The following is a 26,916-nucleotide window of genomic DNA, read 5'->3' as shown; positions in this document are numbered from 1 at the left end:
TCTCCAAGTTCTAATCTTATCCCTCCTCCACTTTACATCCCACCTCTTCTGTAGAGATTGAGTAGTCCAAACATATCTAAACAATATATGTATATCTTCAAAAGGATATTCTAATGGCAGTGTCAGGGGTAAGGCCAACAGTTTGTACAAATAGCTCATAAACTTGCCTACAAAGCTGTAAAATCCTTTTAAAAACTAGAATTTCAGGGATGGAGCCAGGTGTTGGAAGATGGCAAAGACAATACCATTAGAATTTTCTATTCCTAAGGCAAATTTCTAGTTCTTAAGTTCATCTGTACAGCTTCCTCTTATATTAAAAAATGATACTAAAGGCAAGATTGATCTGTGCTTGTAAAAGTAATCAAATTATCTTCTTTCCCACCATAAATAGGAAAAAAAATGATGTTGTAAATAAGGTCAACAACCAGAAAAGGGCTGAGCTATGTCAGTGTCCTATCCAAAGTCAGAATCTGAGAGAAAAATCTGGCTACACTTTGCCAAAAGTGAACAAAAGATCAAATTCCAGAAGATCTGCAAGGGAGGAAAATGACCAGACTCAAAACAGACTTGGACTAGGAGCTACTTAAAGGTTCATCATGAATAAGCATAGCACAACTAAATGAATCTTATCCAAGATCAATGGCTGTTTGTCCTTTTACTCTTTTGTGTTTCTCCCACCCCCAATTGAGTGGTTTATTTTCTCTGTATCTGTGTCTATTATGGGATAAATATTGCAGGTTATTCAGAAAATTTTACAGAAAGGACTAGCTTCCAGAAGAATCATGATAAATTATTTTGTATATGAATCATCAAAAATCTCATTAAAATACACATATCGTGTATAGAGAATAGCATGTAAATATCACCACTCTCTTCTCTCTTATGAGAAGACTCAAGAATTTGGGCTTGTAAAATCTCCTCCTGAAAATGTCTGTCCAAAAGCCTGTTCAGCCAGTTTTTCCCAGAGCACAGAGTGCCTCGTTTCTGATCTCCACCCTGAATTCCTTTCAGGGTGCATTGAAGGTAAGCAGCTGCAGTGGCTACTAGTGACTTCATTCTTGTAGAAACAGATGGCAAGTGGCAATTTTTAGTTGGCATTGGCATAAGTAGTCAATGTCACAGCTACTAATGATGCCAAGACCATTTTAACCCCAAAGATTGTGCTCTTACATGCTACATTGCCTCCTGACTTAATTTCATGCATTGTTTGTAGTTGCATGACCTTGGACAAATTACTTAACTTCTCTAAACCTGAGGTCCCTACCTGGAAAATGCAGATCCTAAATGACATTTCCTTGTAAGTTGGTTATGAGGATGAAATGATGCATTGAATGTAACTGCTCAGCTCAGCGCCAAGGAGCACAGGAGCCCTCACAAATGCTAGCTATGCTATTATTTCACCTATAAAATAGAAAAGTCAAGGATTCCTTCACAGGCAATAATTCAATAAGCATTCACTGAGTGTATATTATGTGCCAGGCCCTGCACTAGGTACTGGAGAAACAAGAACAGAAAGATACGCCTCTTGCCTCAAGTGGGTTCTTGCCCAAGGAAGGAAAGAACACAGGCAAACTAATACTTGCCAAATTTATTTCAATCATTAAAATAGAGATGTGGAGTGGGGATGGTGTAGGCATCAAGCATTGAGTGGGCAGGAAAGGTCTGGAGATTTAGGAAGTGTTTGCTAGAACGTGGCATTCCAGACAGAGAGAGGAAAGTGAGCAGAGGCAATGGAACAGGAACAGCTTCCATGTGCTTAGAAAATGGGAAGCATTTCAGTATGGCTAGAGTGCAAGGATGAAAAGTGCCCCAATAAGATAGAAATTAATGGTTAGACAAGGAGATAATTTCTTAAAAGCAGGTAAGTCATGTAGCTCCTTCTTTCCTTCTTTTCTTCCTCCCTCCCTCCCTCCTTTTCTTCATTCCTTTCTTTCATTCATCCCATCATCCCTCTCCATCCCTCTTTCCCTTGCTTTCTTCCTATATTCTTTCTTACTTTTTAGTACACCCTTTTCTTCCCCATGCCTCAACTTTTAGTCCTCAGGCATGTCATAGCCTTAGTCTTTGTCAGTGCTTAGTACAGGTCCATTAGCAGCTGTTGTACCACCAGTATTTTTTTAACAAGATTATTTTAAACTATAAAGATATAAACCTGGTGGGTGGATTGAAATTTTAGACAGGTTAGCCTAGCCATGGGTCTTTTTTTTTTTTTTTTTTTTTTTTGCTGTACGTGGGCCTCTCACTGCTGTGGCCTCTCCCGTTGCGGAGCACAGGCTCCGGACGTGCAGGCTCAGTGGCCATGGCTCACGGGCCCAGCCGCTCCATGGCATGTGGGATCTTCCCGGACCAGTACACGAACCCATGTCCCCTGCATCGGCAGGCAGACTCTCAACCACTGCACCACCAGGGAAGCCCCAAGTCATGGGTCTTTTTGAACAAAGAAGGTAAGTGGGAACCATACTGCCCTGTTAGAAGCCAGGAAGGAGCCTTATGACAGAGGATAGTGAAGGGACATCATTTAAATAATTTAAGCAGATTCCTTCTCCACCTCCCCACCTTCTCTGTTTTGCATTTTTGCCACTTGGACATAGCTAACTCTGGTTATGCACCTGTCTCAGAAAGCCTTGATTTAGCCAGTGATGAGGTGAGGCTTTCCAGATAAACAGTGAAATGTACATCTTAATCAGTGTGCTCTTCCCCTCCAAACTGGGTCTCCTGTTTACCCCTCTCTCCTTCCATACCCTCACCTGGCTAAGTTTTCACAACATGGGACCTTTAGCCATACACACATGTGTGCCCACACACACACACACACACACACACACACACACACACAGTAATGGAACTTGTTTATTACATCATCTGTGACTTTTACTTTTGTGGGAAGTTAATTTCTAATCCTCTTTCTTCCTTAGTGATTGTTTTTCAAATTAATTGAACGAATGATGATATTTGTTTGCAGCTTCCAGTGTTACCTATAAAGAACACCAGTTATTCAGTTAGGGAAATTGCTTGATCAATGCTATGCAGAGCTATTGTAAGTGTTTTCTGCTGAGAGGAGAAAAGAGTGATATGCCAGATTGAAACAACTGGAAAAACAGATCACTGAATTACAAGTGAAGATATAATTAGATGCACCCTCCAATAATTGGTTAGAATTGGAAGCATTTAAGTCTGTACATAATCAAATATTGCCTGGAAATGTTACAGCATCCTTATTTCATGCTAAATAGATTTTTATGGAAGGGCAATAAAGGAGGAAATCTGCTTGCTAATTTGATTAAAAACGTGATGAATCTCTGTTATTTCAGCTATTAAGACTCCAAATAGGAGGAGACTGATTAGAAAAGAAAAGAAATTAATTTCATATTTAAGATCTATTGTCAAACATTGCATATTTTTAAGTGGAATTATTCATAACAATTGAAGATGCATTTTCATAATTACTCTCAGAAAAGAACAGATATATTCCTACCTTCTCTTTAAAATGAAAAAAAGATCTAAAGATATAACACTCTGCCATTGGTATTTATGGGAGAGAGAAGGCAGTTTATTAACCACATAAACCCATTTCATAGAAAATGCAACAGAGATTGAAAGGATTCCACTTGCTGAAGGCCATTCCCAAACACAGATCTGTAGAGTCCCATAACTTGAAGACTAAATCCATCCTCTGCTTATATATTCATAATTTCTTTATTTTGTCATAGCTATTAGTGAACACACTTTTTTTGTCTTACTCTTCATCCATTAAACAGATATTTACTGAGCACCTACTGTGTGGCAGGCAGTGTTTCAGGCACTGGGAACACAGTAAAGAATGTGAAAGGCAAAGTTTCCATCAAGGATCTTGCAATCTATTTGAAAAAGGTCAATGTAAGTAATAAAGTATGTTGTATAATAAATATAGTATGTTGTATGTTAATAAATGCTAGGGAATGTAAATATGTAGAAAATGTGAAGTGTGGGGTTACGTTTTTATTTTAAAGATAATGGTCAAAAAAGACCTCACTGAGGAGAGCTTTGAGTGAAGATTTGAATAAAGTGAAGGAGCCACCCTTGTGGCTATCAGAAGAAAGCCCTTAGGCAACGTGCAAAGGCCCTGAGGCAGGCATGCCCCTGGCTGGTTGCAGCACAGGGAGAAAGCTTATGCTGAAAGAGCACATCAGAGAGATGGCAAGGATAGGATGGGGCGTAAGGGAAGGGTGCCTATTCTATTAAGCCTGGTAGGTCTTAAGCTCACAGTAAGGATTTGATTTCTAATCATAATGACATGAGGAACTGGCTGATTTTGAGCAGAAGAGAAATGATCTGCCTATTTCATTAGATGTGAGCTTCTAAATGGCAGGGGCTACTGTGGACCATGCAGCTTGTACCTTCTTCTGAGTAGCTTAATATGGTCCCTCTTACCTAGGATCCAGAAACATGTTTTAAGTAAATCATAGTTCCAAAGACAATTCCAATTTCCTTTTTTGTTTGTATCTCATCACTGTACTGGTTTGTAGACAACTCAAGAGCTTTTTTATCTACTTTATTATTTAACATGCAATCAACACTGGAAAGTATTTATTAATGAATGATGGTGGTTAACTTTTACACAACAAATCTAAAATGTGGCTCTAATTTATACACAAAATGACAAATTTGGAAACTGCAAAGGAAAACATGAGGGATTCTGTCTTTATAATCCAGTTTAAATGCCTATATTTCTTAAAAATAGACTAATTTAATATAGTAAAAAAAGTTATCTTGATGCAGCATGAATATGGTAAATATTCTTTGCTCTTTCTCCTTTGGAACTACATTAAAGAGGAATAAATCAATTCTGGAGCCACTTTGCTGCAGAAAGAAGCCAAAGGAATATCTCTAAATGTCTATTTTATGTACCTTCTCATACTTTTCCATGTCACCATAGAACAGCATTACTACTTGGTGAAAGTTTTATTTTATTATAAAATGATAAAATGAATTTTAAATTTACTTCAAAGGATGCATCCAGGAGCCAGCTAAATATGCTCATACGTCTGCTCCAACCATGGTGTTATTACTGTTAATTGACAGGCCCTATTTTATAACACTGAATTTGGAACTGAAAATTCTCTGTCTTTGGATAGCTATAATTTAATCAAACTTGCTTTAGCGCTCTTATTATTTCATAATGAAATATAAAATATCTTACAAGCAAATACCTCTCTTCCAGAAATTAAATAGAGAGGAAAGAATTCACAGGCCAAAGGGTAACAATCAGTACAAACACAATTACCTTCTCACATAGGAGATAAATCAACTCTCCGTTTTTTCTTCTTATCCAATATCAGAGCAGCACAATCTTTTCTCCAAACTTGTTCAAGTACCTACAATTCCTATCTTTATGCTAAAGCAAAACAAGAGGATAAGCAACCTTTGAATGTAGAAACACTAAAGATATTGATGTGTCTTCTGAGAAAAACTAAGTTTCAGGAAGCATATAATTATAGATCTTAAACCTAAAGACAGAAGACTTCTTATGTCTGAAAACAATATGAAAATTTACAACTAGTAGTACCCCAGGTGAAGATTTCTTCTCTCTCCAGCCTTCCTGTACTAATTGAAATAATGGAAGACACCAGGGTGTTAGTCAAACAATCATCTCATATAAAGTGCTAAAGCATCACTTGAAGATGGCTAGTCACGATGGATCCAGACTTGCATAACTCATCTGCAGGAATGCTTTGAAGATATCACAGCTGTGCTAGATAAAAGATACTCTGTGGCTGAGGTATAGTTAATATTTTAGGGGGGGAAAAGTACATTTGATATGGTTTTACATGAGATAAAAGTAAAAGAACCATTGAACATGGGATAAAGAGCACTGAAGGAAAAATTAGTTTTAGAGACAACTACAAAGAGAAGCCTTCAAAAGAAACATTTATGTTGGAAAAAAAGTGTTGAAGCTGGGCAGCACATGTGAAATTAACTGAAGGCCGGTCCTTCATTAAAAACCATTTTTAATCTACCACATACCTCACGAAGCTGATGATAACTAGAATTCTTTCTAACCGCTTCTCCTAGTGGACTAATCAGTCACTAAGCTAGAAATGTGAGAAGGTAAGTTCTAGACACAATTACAAATGACCTTGAGCAATTCACCACTGTAGGTCTCAGAATCTTACCTGGAGAAAGAGAAATTCGGGCTAGATAGAGCAACCAGTCCCTCCTATTTCCAAAATTATTTCCTTCTAAGAGCTCCATAGAATTCTTCGGAGTTTGTAGGATAGACGCTAATCAACAACTCCCACCAATTCCAAATAATCAAAACACAAATAAACTATCATCAAACAAGTCCCATTATTGAGGTGGATGAAGTATGAGTTCTCTGTAGTGCATCAAAAGCAGACTCAGGGGCTTCCCTGGTGGCACAGTGGTTGCGAGTCTTCTTTCCGATGCAGGGGACATGGGTTCGTGCCCCGGTCCGGGAAGATCCCACATGCCGCGGAGCGGCGGGGCCCGTGAGCCATGGCCGCTGAGCCTGGGCATCCGGAGCCTGTGCTCCACAACGGGAGAGGCCACAGCAATGAGAGGCCACCGTACCGCAAAAAAAAAAAAAAAAAAGCAGACTCAGAAAAAAATAAAATAAAAAAGCAGACTCAGAATGCTAGCTTTTTCAAATTTTACCATTTTGCTTTTAGTAAAAATTACATGGCATAATCAGTTGAGCTATGGCAAAGTGCTATGAAGGCTATTTATTCCTGGTTTCCTGATACCTTCATTGACCCTATGAGGACAGTGAAATATTTCAAAGCTCAGAGTAGCCTTGGGGAAGCTCAGGTTGTAACAATTTTGTATTGCTTAAGATCTAGATTGCTCTAGGTACATATTTTGCAGTAGGGTTGAAAAGACGTTTAAATGTGAAAAAAATCAAATAAGTACTCCTACAATGGTATAAATAAATGAAAATTTAAACAAAAGTCTTTATTTTGACTCAATACATCCCCAAAATCCTGACAAAATGTTCTCCAACTGCTTTTGTGTGACTGGCTTCAAACTTGGGCTGTTAGATTTTGAACCACTTGAATGAATAGACTGCTTTCATCATGTAATTTAATTCCCTAACATCATCTTACACAGTCAGTACTCCATGCATTTTTGCTAAATTGAATTTAATTCTTCTACCACCGACAGAGTGCATTTGTTTTAATGAGCAACATGATTACTAATTCAGATGACATGCAACTAAGTTCAAGACAGACAAAAAAAAAACTCTATTGGAAACCACAGTGGAATGTTTTGGGTATAAAATGGAAATGTTGACTTAAAATTTATCCCACCATGCCTTACAACCCAAAATGGGCAAATTTTTTTAATGCCTAAAACAAATGTCTTCTCAGTATAACCCTTCTTGAAAAACTACTCTTATTTTACTAAGTTGCTGAAATTTGATTGCCTCAAATCAGGTCTATGTTATCAACATCAAGCATAACTAAATTATTCACAATCCTCAGCAGAGCCAAGAATAAACCTTATTGAAATATAGACATTGCTAGACAAAAATGCAGCTGTAAGTTCCATAGAAAGCAAACCCTTCTTTGCCTGAATTTTTAATAATTATATTTCTAGAGCAAAAGATAATCTCTGCCCACCTAGACCTTGATTCTTTTAGGAGGGATAAGAAATAATCCAATAATAACCTCAACATAGGAGAAAAAATGCTGTAAACTAGAAACTTTCAGATAACGCACCATGAGCATTCAAAAGAAGTGATTAGGGATCAAGAAGTCATTGTAAAAGCAAAAACAAAAACCACTGAATCAAGTAAAGAACGATGCACCTAATATACTTATGTATATATTGTTAGAGAGCATATTTATTGTTATATATTAAAATCTGTATTTCCTTATGCCAAACAAAATCTGAATTAAAGATGTTGCAGTTTTATATTAAAATAAGTCATTGTATAGAAAGTAGCATTTTTGATAGGCTGGACTATCAAAATGTGAGAATTGGGGGGTGGGGAGTTGAATCCAGCATTCCAAGTAGAGACAGCAACGTGAGGAAAAGCCCAGAGTGGGGGAGGTGTGAGGCACTTACTGAGCAGAGTGCCTGTTTCACCCAAGTGTGTGAAAGAGAACAGTGGGCAATAACGCCCCGGATGTTGGAGCTCTTTGGATACCTGTCATAGCCTGTGATCGTCGGCCTTGGACGGGCATGGAGGATTTTGAGAAGGGGAATGACAGCACAAGAGCTGCTCTTTGGGGATTTATTCTGGCAGCCGTGTCTAGGATGGATTGAAGGGGGTGGTACCAACACCAACAGCTCAGAGTAGCACCTAATCCATGAGCCACTGAAAATTGACCTGTACTCCACCTGCAGCACACAAATGAAGGACCACTTACCTGTTTCCAGAATACTCCAGATACATGATCAGTTAAAACCTTTCTGTACTTGAGAATATACCTTTCTATATTATGTTGGAGCACGTAATTCCCTAGGATTGGGGTAAAAGGCAAGATAACACGTGGACAACTCCCACTTTGTTCCTGTTTTAAATTTTGAAGTTTTATATTAGTAAGGTACTTAATTCATCTTGAGATTTGAGCTGTGCCACTGATATCAGCTTTGTAATGACCTTATCTTTATCAATGTGGCTACAGAAAGGAAAAGTTTGATTCCATAATTTAGATTTGCAGATATCACATAGAACACTAATTGATATTTTGGATATATGATTTTCAAAGTCAGCAGACTTGGTAACAACAAGAAAACGTTTTAACCTAAAGTCATTTGAAGGCTGAAGTAGTTGTTAAATTTAGACTCTAAAGGAAAGTGAGGAGAGCCCTGCTTCCTTGAGCCTTAACTGCTTTGAATAAACTTGATAGTGAGTTATGCTTGGGGTAACTTCTACTTCATATGAGCCTCATTCCATGGGTCTGGTCATAGAGTAAGTATAATGGAAATTTGGGACTTTTTCCCCCAAATATATTACACTGTCTGAAGGAGATAATCTCATTTTAACAGAGAGAAAAGAAAATCTGTCAAAGAGAATGAGAGAAATTATACTTTCCTTTCTTGTCTTTGCTTCCTAAGGTGAAGTGAAATTGTTTGCCTGTTATCAGATCAAATGCAGACAAACTTTAAGGGGATTAGTCTTCTGAAAGATTTTATCAGGTAAACGCATCAATCTTGCCTTCCTATTTTCTTCAGGGTACTGAAAATGGCCTCAGAGAACATCCATATGCTAGTTCTCTTGTCAAAGTTATGCAAAACATAAGTCCCCTAAATTCTCAACAGACCTGTTACACAAAGCAATGAACAGAGTCTTGTTATATATAGATTCACTATCTTCATCAATCATGAGCTTTGAGTTTCAACCAGGAGATTCTGGACCTAAGGAGTAATTCATCCTTTTGCTTTCTCCAGGAAGCAACCAAAGATATAAAAGGAGTTACATAATTGAGACATAACTGTGAGCTTTGAAACTATTTTTAATCACCAGAGCCAGCTTCTTATAAAAAAAAAAGAAAGGATCACCCAAGCTTCATAATTGGAGATAGAAAACAATGACAATCTTGAAAACTACAAGCAACAAATTAGAGAGATGAAGTTGAGAAGCATTCAAAAGAAAATCAAAGGGGTTTCCCTGGTGGCGCAGTGGTTGAGAGTCTGCCTGCCGATGTGGGGGATGCGGGTTCCCACATGCCCGTGGGCCATGGACGTTGGGCCTGCGCGTCCGGAGCCTGTGCTCCACAACGGGAGAGGCCACGGCAGTGAGAGGCCCGCATACTGCAAAAAAAAAAAAAAAAAAAAAAAAGATCAAAGGGCACTCTTATTCACAGGTCCACATTATGCCAAAGCCTGTTGAAAAATTACTAGATATATTTATTGACATTGAAACCATTCCCATCTTTACTTAGGGTGAGATCAGTATAATGTTTTGGAAACCACAGGGAAAGAACCTGTATTTTAAAGTCTGGTGCCACCCAGGATTCTCTGTTTGGATACTGGCCCTTCAATGGTTCATCCTCTTCCTCTGTCATGGTTTTAACAATTACACACTGTGTATGCTGGTGACACCCAAGTCTATACATTCAGCTCAGGTCTGATCCCTGAAGTTCAGATTTGAATAGTGAGAACTAAAAAATTTGCTGCCACATCAGTAACCAAAGGATGGTGCAGCCATCAAGCCATCACATTACAGCTGCCTGGAGGGTGAGCCCTGAGGGAACTTGGTATGGAGACTAGACTAATGGGCTGCCCACTGCCAAACCCATCTAGCAGTTAGCCGCTGCAGCCACACCTGACGGTGCACCCTGAGGAGACTCAGGATGGGAAAACACAGGATACTGCCCCCAGATAGCTGAGGTGCATATCAAAGGAATAATTTCAGTGAGCCCAGACTCTTGCATCTTCCCATACATAGAAAAGCACTAAATTCCTTAACCTGAGATATCTGGTTTTCTTTTTTTTTTTTTTTCTTTTGTGGTACGCGGGCCTCTCACTGTTGTGGCCTCTCCCGTTGCGGAGCACAGGCTCCGGACACACAGGCTCAGCGGCCACAGCCACAGCCACAGCCACAGCCACAGCTCATGGGCCTAGCTGCTCCGCGGCATATGGGATCTTCCCAGACCAGGGCACGAACCCATGACCCCTGCATCAGCAGGTGGACTCTCAACCACTGCGCCACCAGGGAAGCCCCTCTGGTTTTCTTTTGTTAACAATAATCTTTTGATGTTCCAACTACCTGGTCTTTTGTTGCAAATACTCCTATATATCCTGGCTCCCACCCCTTGCCTCTTCAGAACAGTTTCTCAGCATTATGTGAGATGCTCTGTCCCGGGCTTGAGTCCTCAGATTTGTCCACCGAATAAAACATAACTCTCAACTTTTAGGTTGTGCCTTTTTTTCAGTCGGCAGTAGTGACCTAGATATGCACATGGATGTCCTTGTCTTCCACACACTCCATCCCCACTCCTGGTACTCCTCACATTAATTTCTAAGTGCTTATTTCACTGCCCATCTCTCTCACTGGACCAGAGCCCTAGGAGGGCTGGAGCTACATCCCATTTTTTATCTTTAAATGTCCTGAGACAATATGCTCTCCAGCCACTGTCATTGAAGATGCAGGGACTGCATTAGAACTTACCTATCTGCCTGTCTACTTATGGTCACAGCACCCTGAGTCACTCTGTATGGTCTTCTTAGACTATGATTTGCTGTGTGACTTTGTCTATGAATATTCTGCCAAGTACAAATAATTTAATATTACTGCCCATTCAGTTGATAGAGTTGTAAATGGGGAATGATTGCCTTTCAGAAGAATGTTGATAAAAATGCATTCAAAGCCATATCTGAAGAGAATAGTATAAAAAGTGTTTTCATTCCCACATGTGTGATTCAGTGAAAGCTGAACTTTGCCTCACAGAGGACAGGCAAAGTGCATGTGGGTACCTTCTGGATAAACTGTAGAAATCTAGTTAGGAAGAATGCTAAATGAACATAGAAATCTATATATAATAGAGAGGCCATTAGTTCTTCTCATTTATAAAGAAACTAGAGTGCCTTAAAACAAGCCCATCATTTCTTTCCCATCTATTACTTGGTTATCCAACAGGGGTACTCACAAAAGTATTTAACTATATTATATATTTAAAAGTTGCTAAGAAAATAGATCTTAAAAGTTCTCACCATACAAAAAAAATTGCAACTATGTGAGGTGATAGATGTGTTAACTAACTTTATTTGGCAATCATTTTGTAATATACACATATATATCAAATCGTTATGTTGTACACCTTAAATGTATACAGTATTATATGTCAAATAAATCTCAGTAACGCTGGGGGGAACGTATTTAATTGTGGCAAGTAATTGGTAGGATAAATTTTTAAGAATTCAAATTCTGTAAAGAAATACATGTAATTAATTTTTGAAGAGCATCAAATCAGACCATCTCGATTCCTCTCAATTCACCCAGCACGTCCTTTGTGCCCTCTCAGAGCCCACTGCTTCATTTCTCCCTGCCCGCTCCCTAAAATCACAAAAGGACATTGAATGTTGACTGATGCCTTGCGTTAATCTATATTTGGGGGATACTAGAAAAAACTGGCGTAGTATTATTTTTTATAAGTGTGTAGTATTCCCTATAAGTAGATAATGTGAGAGAGAGTGATGAATACTTTTCAAATATCTTCCTAAATATGAAATTGAGAAATATCCTGAAAAGTCAGAGAAGTCAGACTGAATTAAGCTAAGAAAATACAGAGTCATATGATTTTCACTAGAAAGTTGTCCTTATCCTGATAATGACGAGCACATTGAAGGTCTTTCTTTTGCTAGTAATGACCAGGAGCCAAGCTCAATCTGGAAAGGTAATGACTGAATTCTTAATTTTCCTGGAGGGGAAGTTCCTACATTTGTCTTTCATTTCTGCCTTTGATTATCAATCTCTATATTTCTACCTCATTAACCTTATTTCAGGACTTGTTGTCAATGTGAATAGTGGGAGAAAGAGGAATGAAGGCATTCAATCCAATGGTTAATCTTGTTTGACACGATATTTACTTCCATATACTAATGGGTACTTTATATTATTCTGTAAGTCATAATTATAAATAGCTTAAAGTACTTTACAAGTCATCCGTCTTGGAGTTGGATATTGGCAAAAATAAAAGAAGTACAAGGACACAGAGTAGTGAAATCATTTTCCCAAATAATGACCCACTGTTAATCCTGAATTTTTAGTTCTGGTTCTCTTACTGGTGCATATAGCCACAATTATCTAGCCAAGTTTTATTTTTAAAATTATAGTTTTTCTTGGATTTCAACAGGGATAAAAAAGAAAATGAACAACACTTAGGTTTTTAGTTGGAAATTATAAGATATATTAGTAAAGACGGTTTTGGTTGCAAATCACAGAATGCGCATCTTAAGCTCTCTTAGAAAGTAAAAGTATTAGTTTACATAATTTAAGAATCAAAAGGTGGGGGGCTTTGGGTACAATCTGATAAAGTCTAACTCAGTTTTTTTTTTTTTTTTTACAATTCTATCAGCTCTTTTTTCTTCTACCATAAGCTTCATTCTTAGACTAACTTTTCTCATGGTAGCAAAATGAATACTGCAGTTGCAAACATTACTTCCGCCCACCATATTGTTCAGAAAGAAAGAGAATGTCTCTTTTCCCAGTAGCCAAAAATGCTGGGCTTCATCCTGCTTGGACCAAATTAGTTCATGTGTCCATTTCTGAATCAATCACTGTAACTGAACTAGTTATGTGTACACAGATTGGAAAATAGGAGTTGGCATTAGTTTAGACTTCATGGAAGTTGTCCCATGGGGTGGGGTCAGTCCTCCAAAATACTTGCCTGCATTGAGGAGTCCATGACAGTTTTAGTACTTACCCACACTTGCTTAACATGCCTATAGGCTCTTTTTTAATCACTAAAGTGTCCTCTCTATTGTGTAGAAAAATTGCCCACAATCAGCAGAGCAAAGGATCTCTCAATTCTATAGCAATTGAGGTTCACTTTCCTATAGCACCTGCCTTTTTTTGAATGTTCTTAGCAAGCTTAAAATGATTTTAAAACCTTATTTCTAGATTTCTTTGAAATCTAGAAAGTTACTAATTAGAAGTTAGGAGTGAGAAAAAGACTTAGAATCACATGATTTACTGTAAAATGTTTTTCTTTCTTCTGGGGGAGAAGGTGTTACTGGCTGTATTGTGTCCACCCCAAATTCATATGTTGAAGTCCCAACCCCCAGTACCTCACATAGAACTTTATTTGGAATTAAAGTCTTTAAAGAGGTATTAAGTTAAAGTGAGGTCATTAGGGTGGGGCTCTAATCCAATATGATTAGTATCCTTAGAGGAAGAGACATCAGGGGCACACACAAAGGAACAACCATGTGAAGAGGCAGCAGAGGGTGTATGTCTGCAAGCTAAGGAGAGGGGCCTCAGAAGAACCCAACCGTCCTGGCACTTATTGGACTTCCAGTCTCTAGAATTGTGAGAAAATTAATCTCTGTTGTTTAAGCCACCAAGTCTATGGCATTTTGTTGTGGCAACTCTAGCAAACTAATATAGGAGGGTAGTTTGCTTTCTGTATCTGATTGGTAAAGCAATTAATTTCCAATTTTGTTGCTTAATATGCCTTTGTTAGGTTCAGTCTATCCATTTCTGGTCTAGGGCTTTCTCCTGAAGCTGGCTATCCTTTTTTATACAGCTGGAGACTATAAAACCAAGCTGTCTCTTCCCTCATTTTAAGTTAGTGTTTTGTGGTTGCAGTCAGGGGAGCTAATTTCATGGAAGGAAGTAATTACTTTGCTGCTGTTCAAGAGATACTTCTCATCCTTGGGGAGGTGGATGTATTTCTCTTCACCAATAGAGTATATAATGCTGCCAGAAAGTTTTTAAATTTTTGCCTTGGTCCAGAACTGGTAATTTTCCTTCCAATCTGCAAATACTTTGAGAATCAGATCTATGAGTTAGCATACCTATCACTATGATTTCCTACTAATTTTGTTGTTATTAGCTCACCTTTTCTCCATGGAACCTTGGGAACATTTTTGTTTTTTGTGTTTTTTTTAAGTACTATATCTTTTCATTTCATCTCACCATAAGCTCGGTTCTTATACAATAGAAATGAAATATCTCCTTTTTACAGTGCACTGTGATTTGGATCTTAAATTGGACTGACTATATCTAAAGAACTGAAGTATAATGTTTCCATAAAATTATGGGCAGGAAATGCTAGTTTGAAATGTTCTTTTTTCCTTCAGTTTCCATTAAGTTGGGTTGGCTTGTTGTTAAAGAAAAGAGAGAAAAACTAAAGGCAAAGCTTCCGCCTAGAACCTTGTCCCCAAAGGAACTGATGTAAACATACCTAGCCCTAGAGAAAACATGACTAGCTATGAAGACTAAGCAAGATCTGGTTGTTTCTATTCATTCTCTGATTCTATATAATATTACCAATTACCTTCACCTTAATTTCCTTATGGAATTGTGAAGTGTGTGTGACAGTTCTTCTGCCTATAGTAACTCAGTAGTCTGTTATCAAAATCACTGACAATATCTCAGAGGAGGGCCTTGAGCTCCTCAAAATTTGTTAAATAGATGTTAAATAAGGTAAAATGAAAAGATGTTTGGGTCTTTTTATAATTTTTCTATTATTCTGGTGAATTTCTTTTTGTGTTTTTTTCTTGGAAGAGATAACTTAATAACTACTTGGGGACTGTGCCCTGAATCAGATGGAACAATATTCTTAGATTTGGGTGGGTTTATCTTAGTTGTTTTTTAAAAATTCTAGTTTAGAATTTGTTCTAAATAAATGATGACATTTAAAAATCATTCAAGATTTTAATAGCTCTTTAAATGAAACAAAAATGATGTAGAAGGATTTAAACATTTAGACTTCATAAATGCCAATGATGACTATAGAGCCAATTCAACTAAAGATTTCAAAATATTACATAAACTGTTTTTATATACATATTTTCCAAAACAGGGAATGAATCCACTTGTTACTGAGAACTACTCAGTCCTGTAATTACAACTTGAATCAATACCATATTAATATAGAGCAACCTTGCCTTGCATTTTTTCTCTTTTGATAATCCAAAGATTGCTTGTCTTCAAATTTACTACTGTGTTCTCTTTAGAGACAAGCTCATTAAAGAAATATAGAGATTTTTCCATAATGGTATGATGCAGATTAAGGGATTGTATTTATAGCAAATATGATTTCCACAGATATTTATTTTTCTCTCTAAATCTGAAACTTCATTTATGTCAATTATACTATCCAGTCTTTAAGTATCAATTTATGACCTGATGAGAGTTATTAACATCTCTCAGGTGGAAACCATTTGCAACAAGGCAAAAGAGATTGCTCTCAAAATTCCTTAATGACTCCTTCTGTGACTCTAAGGACCAGACACGCATTAACTGGCCCTCAGATGAGGAACTTGCTCTGTTCTTTGATTATCAAATATTCTGGAGAGATTTAAAGTATCTCTAACCAGTTCTGGTGTTTCCACGACAATATTTGCTGGCTCATCACCCTAAGTGTCCCTGACTTTATTCTACCACTAACAACTAAGCTTCAGGTTCTCACTCCTTTTTCCTACATAGGCTTGAATCCTTTGTAATTTGTACTTTAGCATCATTTGTTAAATTTATTTTTAAGCACTTGTTCATAGAATATCTGCTGCATCCTTGGCTTTGCACTCTGCATGATGATGTACCAACCATTAAGTTGAGCCAAAAGGAAAATGAAAATAAAAGCACCTCTTCTCTAGAATCCGCTTCCAAAAATCATAGAATGGAATAGGACATGAGCAATTAGAGTATAAGTTATTAAGATGGGTTCTATCAGACCTAATACATTGGTAGAACTATTTGTCTGTAAGATGTTTTAAACATATATAATTTGTAGAAATGTCTCCCCAAATTGGCTTTCATAACCAGGCTAAATACACTGACTAAATCTTTTGGACTTATTCTTTTTCACTCATATAAAATCTTCCCATGACATTTCAAATTACTCTTCTACCAGAACCAGAATTCAAGTTCCAGTCATCTTTCTGTCATCTCAATCCCCAAGCATAGTACTTTAATTTAGGGCTTAATAGGAAGCCACTATTTGTTGAAGGAATGACTGGATGAATCAAGCATTACAGCTTCACAAATGAGTCTCGCATCAACAGGATTCCAAACACATCTATTATTGGCTTTAGAAGTAATGGATAGTCTTGGTGAATTGCATCACTAACTCATGCTTTCTTGATGATAAAGTTAAATGTATACTTTTTGTTACTGCCTTCCCTACATATTACAGTTCTACTTTGTATTACTGATTATTCCTTGGGTATATATTTTCACTGGTTTAAATTTATATGATTTTTAAAAAGATAAAATTGAATTAGGTGAAAATCATATAACATTAGAGAAGGGTAGAAAAATCATAGGGATACTCTTAGTTACCTAGAGATAAAAGATCTGTTTAGTTTTTTATCCATACAGGCTTTCTGACTTATCTTTTAAAAATAATGGCATACTGTGTTTCCAACTTAAAAGATCCTTCAAGTTTAAAATGATGCAGGTAGCATTAATTTAGTTTTTGGCACATTGGATTAAAATTGGAAATTCTGAAATTTGTGTCAATGATGAGATTGTGTCTCTATGAAGTTTTGGGAGTGGGGAAGGAACTTTGAATAAGATTATGGATTGTGCAATCCTTGCAGCAGCTAATTATTTGTCTAATGAAAGATATACAGTTATGCTATCTGGATTTGCAGAATAAACAGCTTTAATTTCTATCCCTGACTGTTTCTAGTTGAATAACAAAAGCGTTGTTCACTGATTCGGGTAATAGTCACTGGATAAACCCAGTGAAATAATTGGTCACTGTAGTTGGAATAATGTATATGAAAGCCTTCAAAATGTATAAAATGCTATAAACTTTTACGGCATTATTTATTAGATCACTCATATGTAATGGTAAAAATTTGTCCTACTTGATGATTCACTGAATTGTCCCAAATCAGTCAAAAATGTGGGAAAGACAACCTAATAATGTATGCTGATGATTTTTAATAATTTTATCATCATAGATAGTTAGCTCTTAATTATTTATGGAAATGGGCTTTGGTGGTAGCATGGGAAAATGAAAATGCAGATCTATCTATAAATACATTTGTATTACAAATATCATCCTTTTCCATGGCAAAAATTACTACATTTGGATTTTTCTCTAGCATTGCTTATTATTTACTTAATGTGATAGAAATAATAATAATAATAAGGTGATGATGATCGTGTGTGTGTGTATGTGTGTGAGAGAGGGACAGAAAGAGAGGGAAGGAAGGAAGGAAGGAAAGAAAGGGAAGGAAAGGGAAGGGAGGAAGCAAGGAAAAGAAAGAAAGAAAAGGAAGTAAAGAAAAACTGAATATTAATGTTTCCAATTAGGTTGGTAGAAATTGTAATCACTGGATAACTTCCATCTACTTCTACAGAGTAAATTAAGATAGATATATTCCTTCAGTAAAGGAAAATCTGGATTAGTTTAATTTTGTGACACTAGAATAGAAACCACAATTGGCACAAGAAAGATCAAGCTCAAGGAAGAGGTTTTATAGCTATAGCTATATAGATATAGATAGATATGGATATGAATATACAGATATAGATACAGATATAGAAGATATAAATACACACATGGCCAGATTGGATTTAACTTATTCGGAAAGAGTAGTAAATAGTTACAGTACTGGAGGTGACTACGTGAATGTGGATGTGAATACTGTGGACCATACAAGTATTTGTAGGATCTAGAGACAACTTCACATACTTAGCTATACAATGAATTCACATTTTCTGTTAAATAAAAACCACATTGTGTAGACAAAAAAAAAAAAAAAAAGCAAGAGCAGTACCTGTAACTTCTGAATTACAGTGAATGCCAGATATCTCTAAGAAAGTGCCTCTGGTCCTCTATGCCTTTTATCATGGGAACTGAAGGAGAGGTGTTTACCATTCCAAGAATTTGTGCTAGCAGGTTTTTTTTAGTTCTTTTCTCCAAATACAGTGTACTCTTTAACATATCAAATGAGTTTTTAATTTCAGACAGTGTGTATTCAGTTTTAGAGTGTTCATTTAGTTTTCTTCCAATTGTTGAAATTCTGCATCTTTTAATCCAGTCTGACCATCCTTTTGACACCCAAGAAGACAACGAGATTCGCCAAACTTTTCTTAACACTTGAATTTAAACAGAATTCCAGGTACAAGCAACATTTGAAGACTGTCACTTTAATGTTCTATATTTTTATATGTTGTCTGCATAATGTGTTACATTTCTCATTGAGTCTCTTGTAATAAAATTGTATATTCTCAGTAACATCCAGATCTGCAGGCTGAACAATGAGGTCATACAGCAAGACAGGGAAATATCACAAAGTGCTGGCACTGTTTCCTCTGAGCAAGCTCACCAGTTGATGCAGCAAAAGAGTGGACTTGCCAGATTGAAATAGTAAGAGCATTCTACTGACAGAATCTTTTATTTGGAACGCAAATAACCACAATACCAATTAGAAAACAATGTCTTTATATTTCAAAGCATTTGCTTGTATCCACTACACCTCCAGTAAAATATGCCAAAAAGCCAGGATGAAGGAATATTTTCAATCAATAAATGGATTTTTTGAAGGCATATAAAAATATTAGCATGTTCAAGAAATCAACCAAGTCCTTCTGCTTAACCCTACAATGACTGATTTGCAAATCTTTGCTGGGTAGAATGTTTAAAGATTTTTTTTTCCAGACTGGATTATCTGGCATTATACTACTCTTCAGGGACACTATTTAGAAATGAATTCTATCTAAGAAGCCCTAACATCATTCTGTAGTATCATGATTTGCTGATGGTTTTTTTGCAAGTACACCCAACAATCTAAAGGAAGTCTCAATGTAAAATACAAAAGCCATTAAGACCCAGCAGAATAGGCTCAGAGTTACTTGGTTATTAAAATCTTGGGCAAAAATTGTGACAGTGTACAAAAATGAGGATACCTTTTGATCTGCTCAGCGGGAAAGAAAGGCTGTAGACCTGTGGCGTCTCTGGAGGATTGGCTGGGCTTTGCTGCCAGTGTAGGCTCCCGGGTGTCAGGGGAACAGGCTGGGTGCTTGATAAATGGCAGTTTCTCTGGTTCACTTAACCTGAGAATCAGTCACCAGAGCCGCCTTCAGCATGCCCTTCCAAAGGCAGCAATGTTCTCTGGGGCAAGTCAAGTGTTAGGACGTAGTTTGCTTACTTCGCCAAATATTTTCAGGATCACTTAGGTACCGCAGAACTTTGAGTCTAAGATTCTGAAATTCCCCTGACAATGCTGGGGTTTTCAGGGCAGTTTGCTCTACTGCATAAGTTTTCAACTTTTCTCATGCCTCCTCCCAGCTCTTCAGAGTGTGTGCTGCCAGTTCTTTCTTGTATTTGTACCTATTAGTGAGGGCCAAATGCCGCAATTTCTTTATTTTTCCCTGTTCCTTATTATCTAATGACTCCAGTCTCTCTTAGTTCACTGAGTGGCTTGGCGTTTCAGTCACAACCACTCACTAAAAATATCCCTTTTCTTTTTATCTGGGAAATTGTTCACTGATATCATATTGTGAGTATTATGTAGGTCATCTGCTCTTCTACATTTCGTGATTTATAATGTTTTTTATCACTCCCCCACCCACGTGACTCTCTCTCTGACTCTGATGCCACTCTGCATATGTGTGATTATTCAGAAGATGCACTCCATATATCTGAAGTATTACCACATGTAAAATATGATTTGAGCAGGAAGAATGTATATAATGTTTGTGCATAATCTACTACAGGCACAGCTATAGGCAGTTTTGGGTAGAAAGTATTTTTAGAAGCTTGCAAAGATGATTGCCCTTAGAAATAAAGATGTATTGCTTCAAACTTCCAGAAGATGCCAATACTGCCATGTTGTCACTATTTCTTATCTCTAAATATGATCCAATGATATTTACCAATAGATAGCGCTAATCATCAGAATGATACATAGTAATAGATGTCCTCATCTAATCCTGGAGAATGTTTCAGTTTTCTCATAATCAGTGCTTCTAAAACTTTTACCTGCATACAAATCACCTGGGTGTTTTGCAAAAGATGAAAATTCTGATTCAGTAGGTCTGGAGATTTTGGATATCTAACAAGCCCCAAAACAAAGCAATGCTTCTGGTCCAAAGACCACTTTTTGAGTAGCAAGAGACTATTATTACTTTAAACAGTTATCTTTTAGCTTAAGAGTAACAAAAATAAAAGATTGTATGTTACCTTAATTTATTCCTTCTTTGACACTCTTCCTTTCCTTATGTAGATATGAGTTTCTAACATAGTCATTTTTCATAACCTTGGAAGCACTCTATTCACATATCTTGAAGGGCAGTTCTGCTGGCAAAGAATTCCCTTAGTTTTAGTTTGTCTGAGAAAGTCTTTATTTCTCCATCACTTTAAAAAATAATTTCTCAGGATTTAGAATTCTAGAATGGTGTGGGTTATTTTTTCCAATAGTAAATATTTCACTTCACTCTCTTCATGCTTATATGGGTTTTGGTAAAAAGTTCACTATAATTATTATCTCTGTTTCTTTATAGGTAAAATATTTTTTTACCCCCTCTGGCTTCTCTCAAGATTTTTATCTCTGTCTTTGGTCTTCTGCAGTTTGAAAATGATATGCCAGGTGTAAACTTTTTGTTATTTATCCTACTTAGTGTTCTCCAAACTTCCATGATCTGTGTTTTGGTTTCTGTCATTAATTTTCTAAAATTCTTGACCATTAATATTTCAGTTAATTATGCAGCTCTGTTTTCTCTTAGTTCTTCATCTGACATTCTAATTATGTGTGTTTCACTCCTTTTGAGATTGTCTTGTCCTGTAATACTTGGATGTTCTGTCCTTTTTTTTTTTCATTATTTTTTTCTCTTTGTATTTCAGTTTGAGAAGTTTCTATTGACAAAGCTTCAAACTCACTGATTCTTTCTTTGGCTATGTTTAGTCTACTGATGAGCCCAGCAAAGGCATATTTCATTTGCGTTTAGTGGGTTTGGATCCTTTTGATCCTTCTTAGAGCTTTTGTTTTTCTGCTGAAATTAACCATTTGTGTTTTCAAGTTATCTACTTTTTCCATAGAGCCCTTAACATATTAATCATTGTCATTTTAAATTCCCTGTCTGATAATTCCAAAATCTAAACTATATTTGAATCTGGTTTTGTGGCTTGTTTTTCCTCTTCAGCATGTGTTTTTTGTCGCCTTTTAGTTTTTTGTTGAATGCTAGAAATGGTGCATCCGTGAATAGGAACTGAGGTAAATAAGCCTGTAATCTGAAGTTTCATGTTAATCTGGCTTGGAGTTGGACTGTTTAATGATTGCTATAACTGTAGGTTCCAGAGACTTTACATTCTGCAATGTCCTTGTTTTGCCTCCACTGTTGTCTTTGTGCTCTGTTTTCTCTTGAACGTTTTCTCTTAACGTTCCCTTGGAACTCTTACTACATGGATTCTGCATCCTGCAGCTCTGTCAGCTGCAATCCACTGATTTTATACTGTAGTCCTGTTGGCATGGTGGTAAGCTGTAGCTCTGGGAATGGGATGGCCCTTCAAAGAGGGCCTGCAATTGCAAGGGGGTCAGGCCGTCATACTCTTGCCTTGATAAGACAGTAGATATAGGAGCAAATTTGGGAGAAGCACTCAGCTATGGAGGGACTCAGCAGTCAGCTGCCAGTAGCCAACGGGCCCAGCAAGTGGGGAAATGAGTGAATGGCAAGGTCACTGGAGGAGGGAGCTGAGTGGTGCCCCACAGTGTTCACTACAGTGACCCACCAAGTAGTTAATAAAGATATTTTAAACTGCTGTATTATGCTAATGAATAACTGATCTGCTGAGGGGCAATTTAGTATTATTGCCCATGGAAATTCTGATGAACGTGTAGCAAGTATAATCATGTCAATTCTAATTTCAAATTAAGTTGTGCTGATGGTTTCAGTTGCATTTTAAATTCACCCCCAATTAAAGATAGTAAAATAATGCCATTATCGTGGAGGATAGAGCCCTCTGAGGATTCAATGAAACTGTTTAAATAAAATACTCAGCATAATATAGTCACATAGTAAGTACTTGATAAATGCAAGTTAAGTTAAATAAATGGAACAAAATTATAGCTCTTAGGAAGTCATAGTTTCTTTTTTCTATTATTGCTAAGAGTGCATGCATGTGTGTGTGTAAGAGAGAGAGATTTGGTTTTCTTGTTGCTTATCATTTATTTGGCTTTGGTTTATTTTGCTTTGGTTTTTTTTTTCTATTCAAGACTAGAATTAGACTTCTATTTCTCAGGAAGAAACTATTGATGAAGTACACAATCATTTTAAATTTAGACATTTTATTTCTCTCTTTAGGTTTTTTAATGAAGAACTATTCCAAAATGAGTAGGCATTATAAATAAAACTTTTTTTCATATTCAAATTTCTTAATGCTGTATATTTACCACATTTTTCTCTTTTGCTCTTCAAAATTGTTTATGATTTTGTCTCATTTGAGGAAATTCATATTAAAGTTTTTCATTGTGTTGAGAAAGAGAAATTATTTTTTTATGGTAAAGGTAAGTGAAAGATTACTTCTTTCTGCCAGCCAAATAAATTCGGAATAAAGTTGAGTGATAATTTTTTTTCATTAGCCTGTGAAAACGTTATTTATTTCTACATGTAATTATAAAACAAGTAATTCTGACTTAATGAAATAAAACTAATGCTGAAAACAAGTAGGACTCATTTGCAGTTCCAACTAAATTAGATACTGAAAAATGTTTTCATTTTGATGTGTTTTGAAATGTCTAATGAAATTACAAATAAAATATTTCAAAGAACATATGTGCACAGATAGTATCCTAAGAAGCTCAAATTCACCTTGCCATTTTAAGATTTATCTTATTTATAAGTCAATGACATGGAGTAATGCAGGAAAATTGAGTTTACACCCAAATCTCATGGAGATGCTAAATTTCCAGGGAATCAAGTATAAGTAATTGGCCATGTGCACAGCAGGTCGAACTAATGTTGTAATCCATGAGAGTTAAATGCTTTATTTGATAAATGCAGAAATCTAAGATTGCTTCTTGCAGAAGTTTAAAATAGGTTATAAATAAGATTTAATGTTAATAGCAGGGGTTTATACCAACCATAAACTGAAAACAAACCACATTATTATGTTAGGGTCATGAACTACATTATATCAAAATCAAACTGTCCCTTTTTTTTCTTAAAAAAAATAGCCAAAGAACTAGTTAAAAACAGTTAAACTAGAACAAAATCTTTCTTTCTCTCTCTCTCTCTCACACACACACACAATCACGCACACACACATATATACTGTTGAATAGGAATAAAATAAGAAAATAATATTACTGTCACTTAGAATCATTGCCTTATAGGTTGAAGATAATGGTTTCTCTATGGTTTCTATTGTAAATTAATAAAATTCATAAAGTGGGTAATAATGACAAAGAGTCTTAGGATTAGAAGGAAATGTATTTTTCTAGCTCTCCATTCAAGCAACACATTTGAAACCCTGTAGAATGGGGCATTTGGGGCTTGTGCTCTGAGTCAATTGGAAACTCAAAGAAAATCCCAGTTACCTATAAAGCCTTCTCACTTTCTCTAAGCTACTCATAGCCTTAATTGGGACATAATCAATTATCTACTGTTTGGGGAAAATACATGGTTTACTCCTCCTGCTTCCTTCCCTTCTTTCTTCCCCTATATCCCCACTGTTTTAGTTTCAGTCCTTCTGAAAGAGCCTGACACAAAGACTTGATTGCCAATGATTGTGAGGAGCATTTGAGCCTAAGGAACAGGAGCACAGAACAGAACAGGTAAAAGAAGAAAGATGCAAAAGCTGATTCCAGGGTGAATATCAACTTGGCCAACAAACAGGTGACTGTTACTCAAGCCTATGACACATTCTGAGAAGCCTTATGAAATGTGTCAGAGCCGTTTGCTTAGGGGATGAAAGACAAAAGCATTTATCTGTCAGTTCCCATCCCTGTATGGACAGACTGACTCCTCAGATATTAAGTGCCCAGCACTTCTGAATGCTTTGCAGAATCCCAAGAATGTCCCACACTCAATGTGTCAGAGAAGTCTCTGGGCAGTCATTGGTAGCTACGTGACCCAAGGAAAGGCACTGTTGGGTTACATCTGCCACAGCCGATGGAGGGCTGCGTGGAGACGGTCACATCACTGTAGCAGAGGTTGGAGTTCCAGGTCAGGCTCCGAGCACGGTGAAGTGGGGCCCAAGAGTTGTCTGCAACACACATCTTCTTCCCCATGCAATCTAGACTCTTTTAAGCTCCACATCAAGGGCTCCCAAACATTTCATTCTTGTCATTCTCTGTATCTCACTGTGATTTTATCTCAGATGCATGACCCTTATTTTTCTGGAATCAGATAAAAACAAAATAGAGATATCTTTAATATTAAAGACTTTAAAAACTTAAATAGAAGCTTAAAAGAGGGTCCATGCAGCAAAATTTTGAATCCCTCTGCCTTATTCAAGGGCTCCCATCAACTCAGTGAATGCCCATTCTTGGCTTTCCCCTATTCATCCCAACCCATAAATTAGGCAAGTGACCTAAAACACCATCCTGAGATCCTCTCCTGAAACACCTAGCAGAATAAATATTTTTTAATACTTAAGACCATTTTTGGTTGACTATCATTTGATGATTCTAAAGGTAAAAAATGTCTCCTCAAATCATCACTGGGAACTAACTGGAATGAAAGTTTTCCTTTAATGTTTTTCTTAGGGACACTGCCATTTGCCACTATATGCATTTTATATGCATTTTGTTCCTGCCAATTATGCTTGTTCATGATTGTGTATGGGTCTGAATACAATTTCAAATAATTGTTTTGTCTCTGTACTTGGAAAACAACATTACATCACTGAGACATGTTCAGTTTATTAACTACGAAACCCCTGTAATCTTTTGTCCCCTTTTTTAAAGATTAGATTCTCTACAATGTAAGTTTCTGTATAATATTACCAATGTTTAGAGATTGCTGCCAAAAAGCAAGACAATAAAGAAAAGAAATTGTTATTGAAAAACACTGGAAAATCATTGAAAGTTTAAGGCTGAGAACTGACAACTAGCAGGTAAGAGGCAAGTTTAAGTCCTTAAACCAAGGATTAAGTCTCTAGGGTACACTGGTAAATATGACCAATCTGAGTAGCTTCAACTCCTTTACTCTTATTTAACTGACTTGTGTCACTATTGTGTGAGGTACTATGATTATTACCCGCCAGAGGCTTTCCTCTTTTCTCTTTTTAAAAACTGTTTTAGCGATAGAAAATCTAATGAGTAAGTCAGAATTCCAGGGTTAAGTGGCAAGTCCTGGTAGATCTTAAACAAGCCTCAAGATTCTTATTTTGTTTATATCATATGTCCATAAGGATTATCACTTTGGAGGACAAAATAGGTAAAGAGACATTATTCTCATTCTTGAAGAGATAATTATATACTCTGAGGACATAAGAGAGCTGTGCAGAAACGTTTACATAATATGTAATTAGGTATGAAGTTTCCCAGTACCATTGAAATATATTCAAAAAATTTAAAGGAAAACATTTTAAAGGGCTACAGGCAAAATATTTAGATGGTTTTATGAATTTGGGGAAGGATTTGGAGAAAATAGGAGGTTTGAATTTGGTCTAGTAGAGAGGAGCCGGAAACGTATTCCTTGTGAAGAATAATACCGTTCCACAAGGTACACAGCATTCTGTCCAGTTGCAATGGCATTTTTCTATTTCCTTTAGTTCGTCTCTGCTGCTTTTTCTTCAGCTCATTGAAGGGCTGGCTCCCACTTGTCATATAAGTCTCCCCTTAAATATTCCTATGTCATCTTATTTATGTAGGCACCAGTCACCCTCTAGTGGTATATTTTATTTTCTCCAAATAACTTGCGTTAACTGATGTTGTCTTGTTTACTTGTCTTTATTGTGTTGTCTGCTGTTCCCCCACTAAAGTGTTAGCAGAATGAGAGAAGAGAACTTGTTTATCTTCTTTACCTGCTGTATTGACAGCAACTTGAATAGCGCTCAATATGAACTTGGTAACAAATCATATGAATTGAATTATCTGATGAATCTACCATGTATAACCACATGACCTTACCTCTTTCTTGGTGGTAGGTGGGACTGGAGAGTGTCCTTCACTCAAAGTCTTTGTGTTCACTAGAGGTTTACTTGACTATGTTCTTGCTTCCATTAAAGTATTCATTAAAAACAAAACCAAAAAATTGATGCATATTTTATGAGATAAAAATATATTTGCATCTGTCTCATAAAAGTATGCACTCGGCAAGATGGAACAACTGGTCTTTTATGT

Source organism: Mesoplodon densirostris, chromosome 12, assembly GCF_025265405.1.
Source record: "Mesoplodon densirostris isolate mMesDen1 chromosome 12, mMesDen1 primary haplotype, whole genome shotgun sequence".
Classification (NCBI taxonomy): Eukaryota; Metazoa; Chordata; class Mammalia; order Artiodactyla; family Ziphiidae; genus Mesoplodon; species Mesoplodon densirostris.
This window is presented reverse-complemented; position numbering follows the sequence as displayed.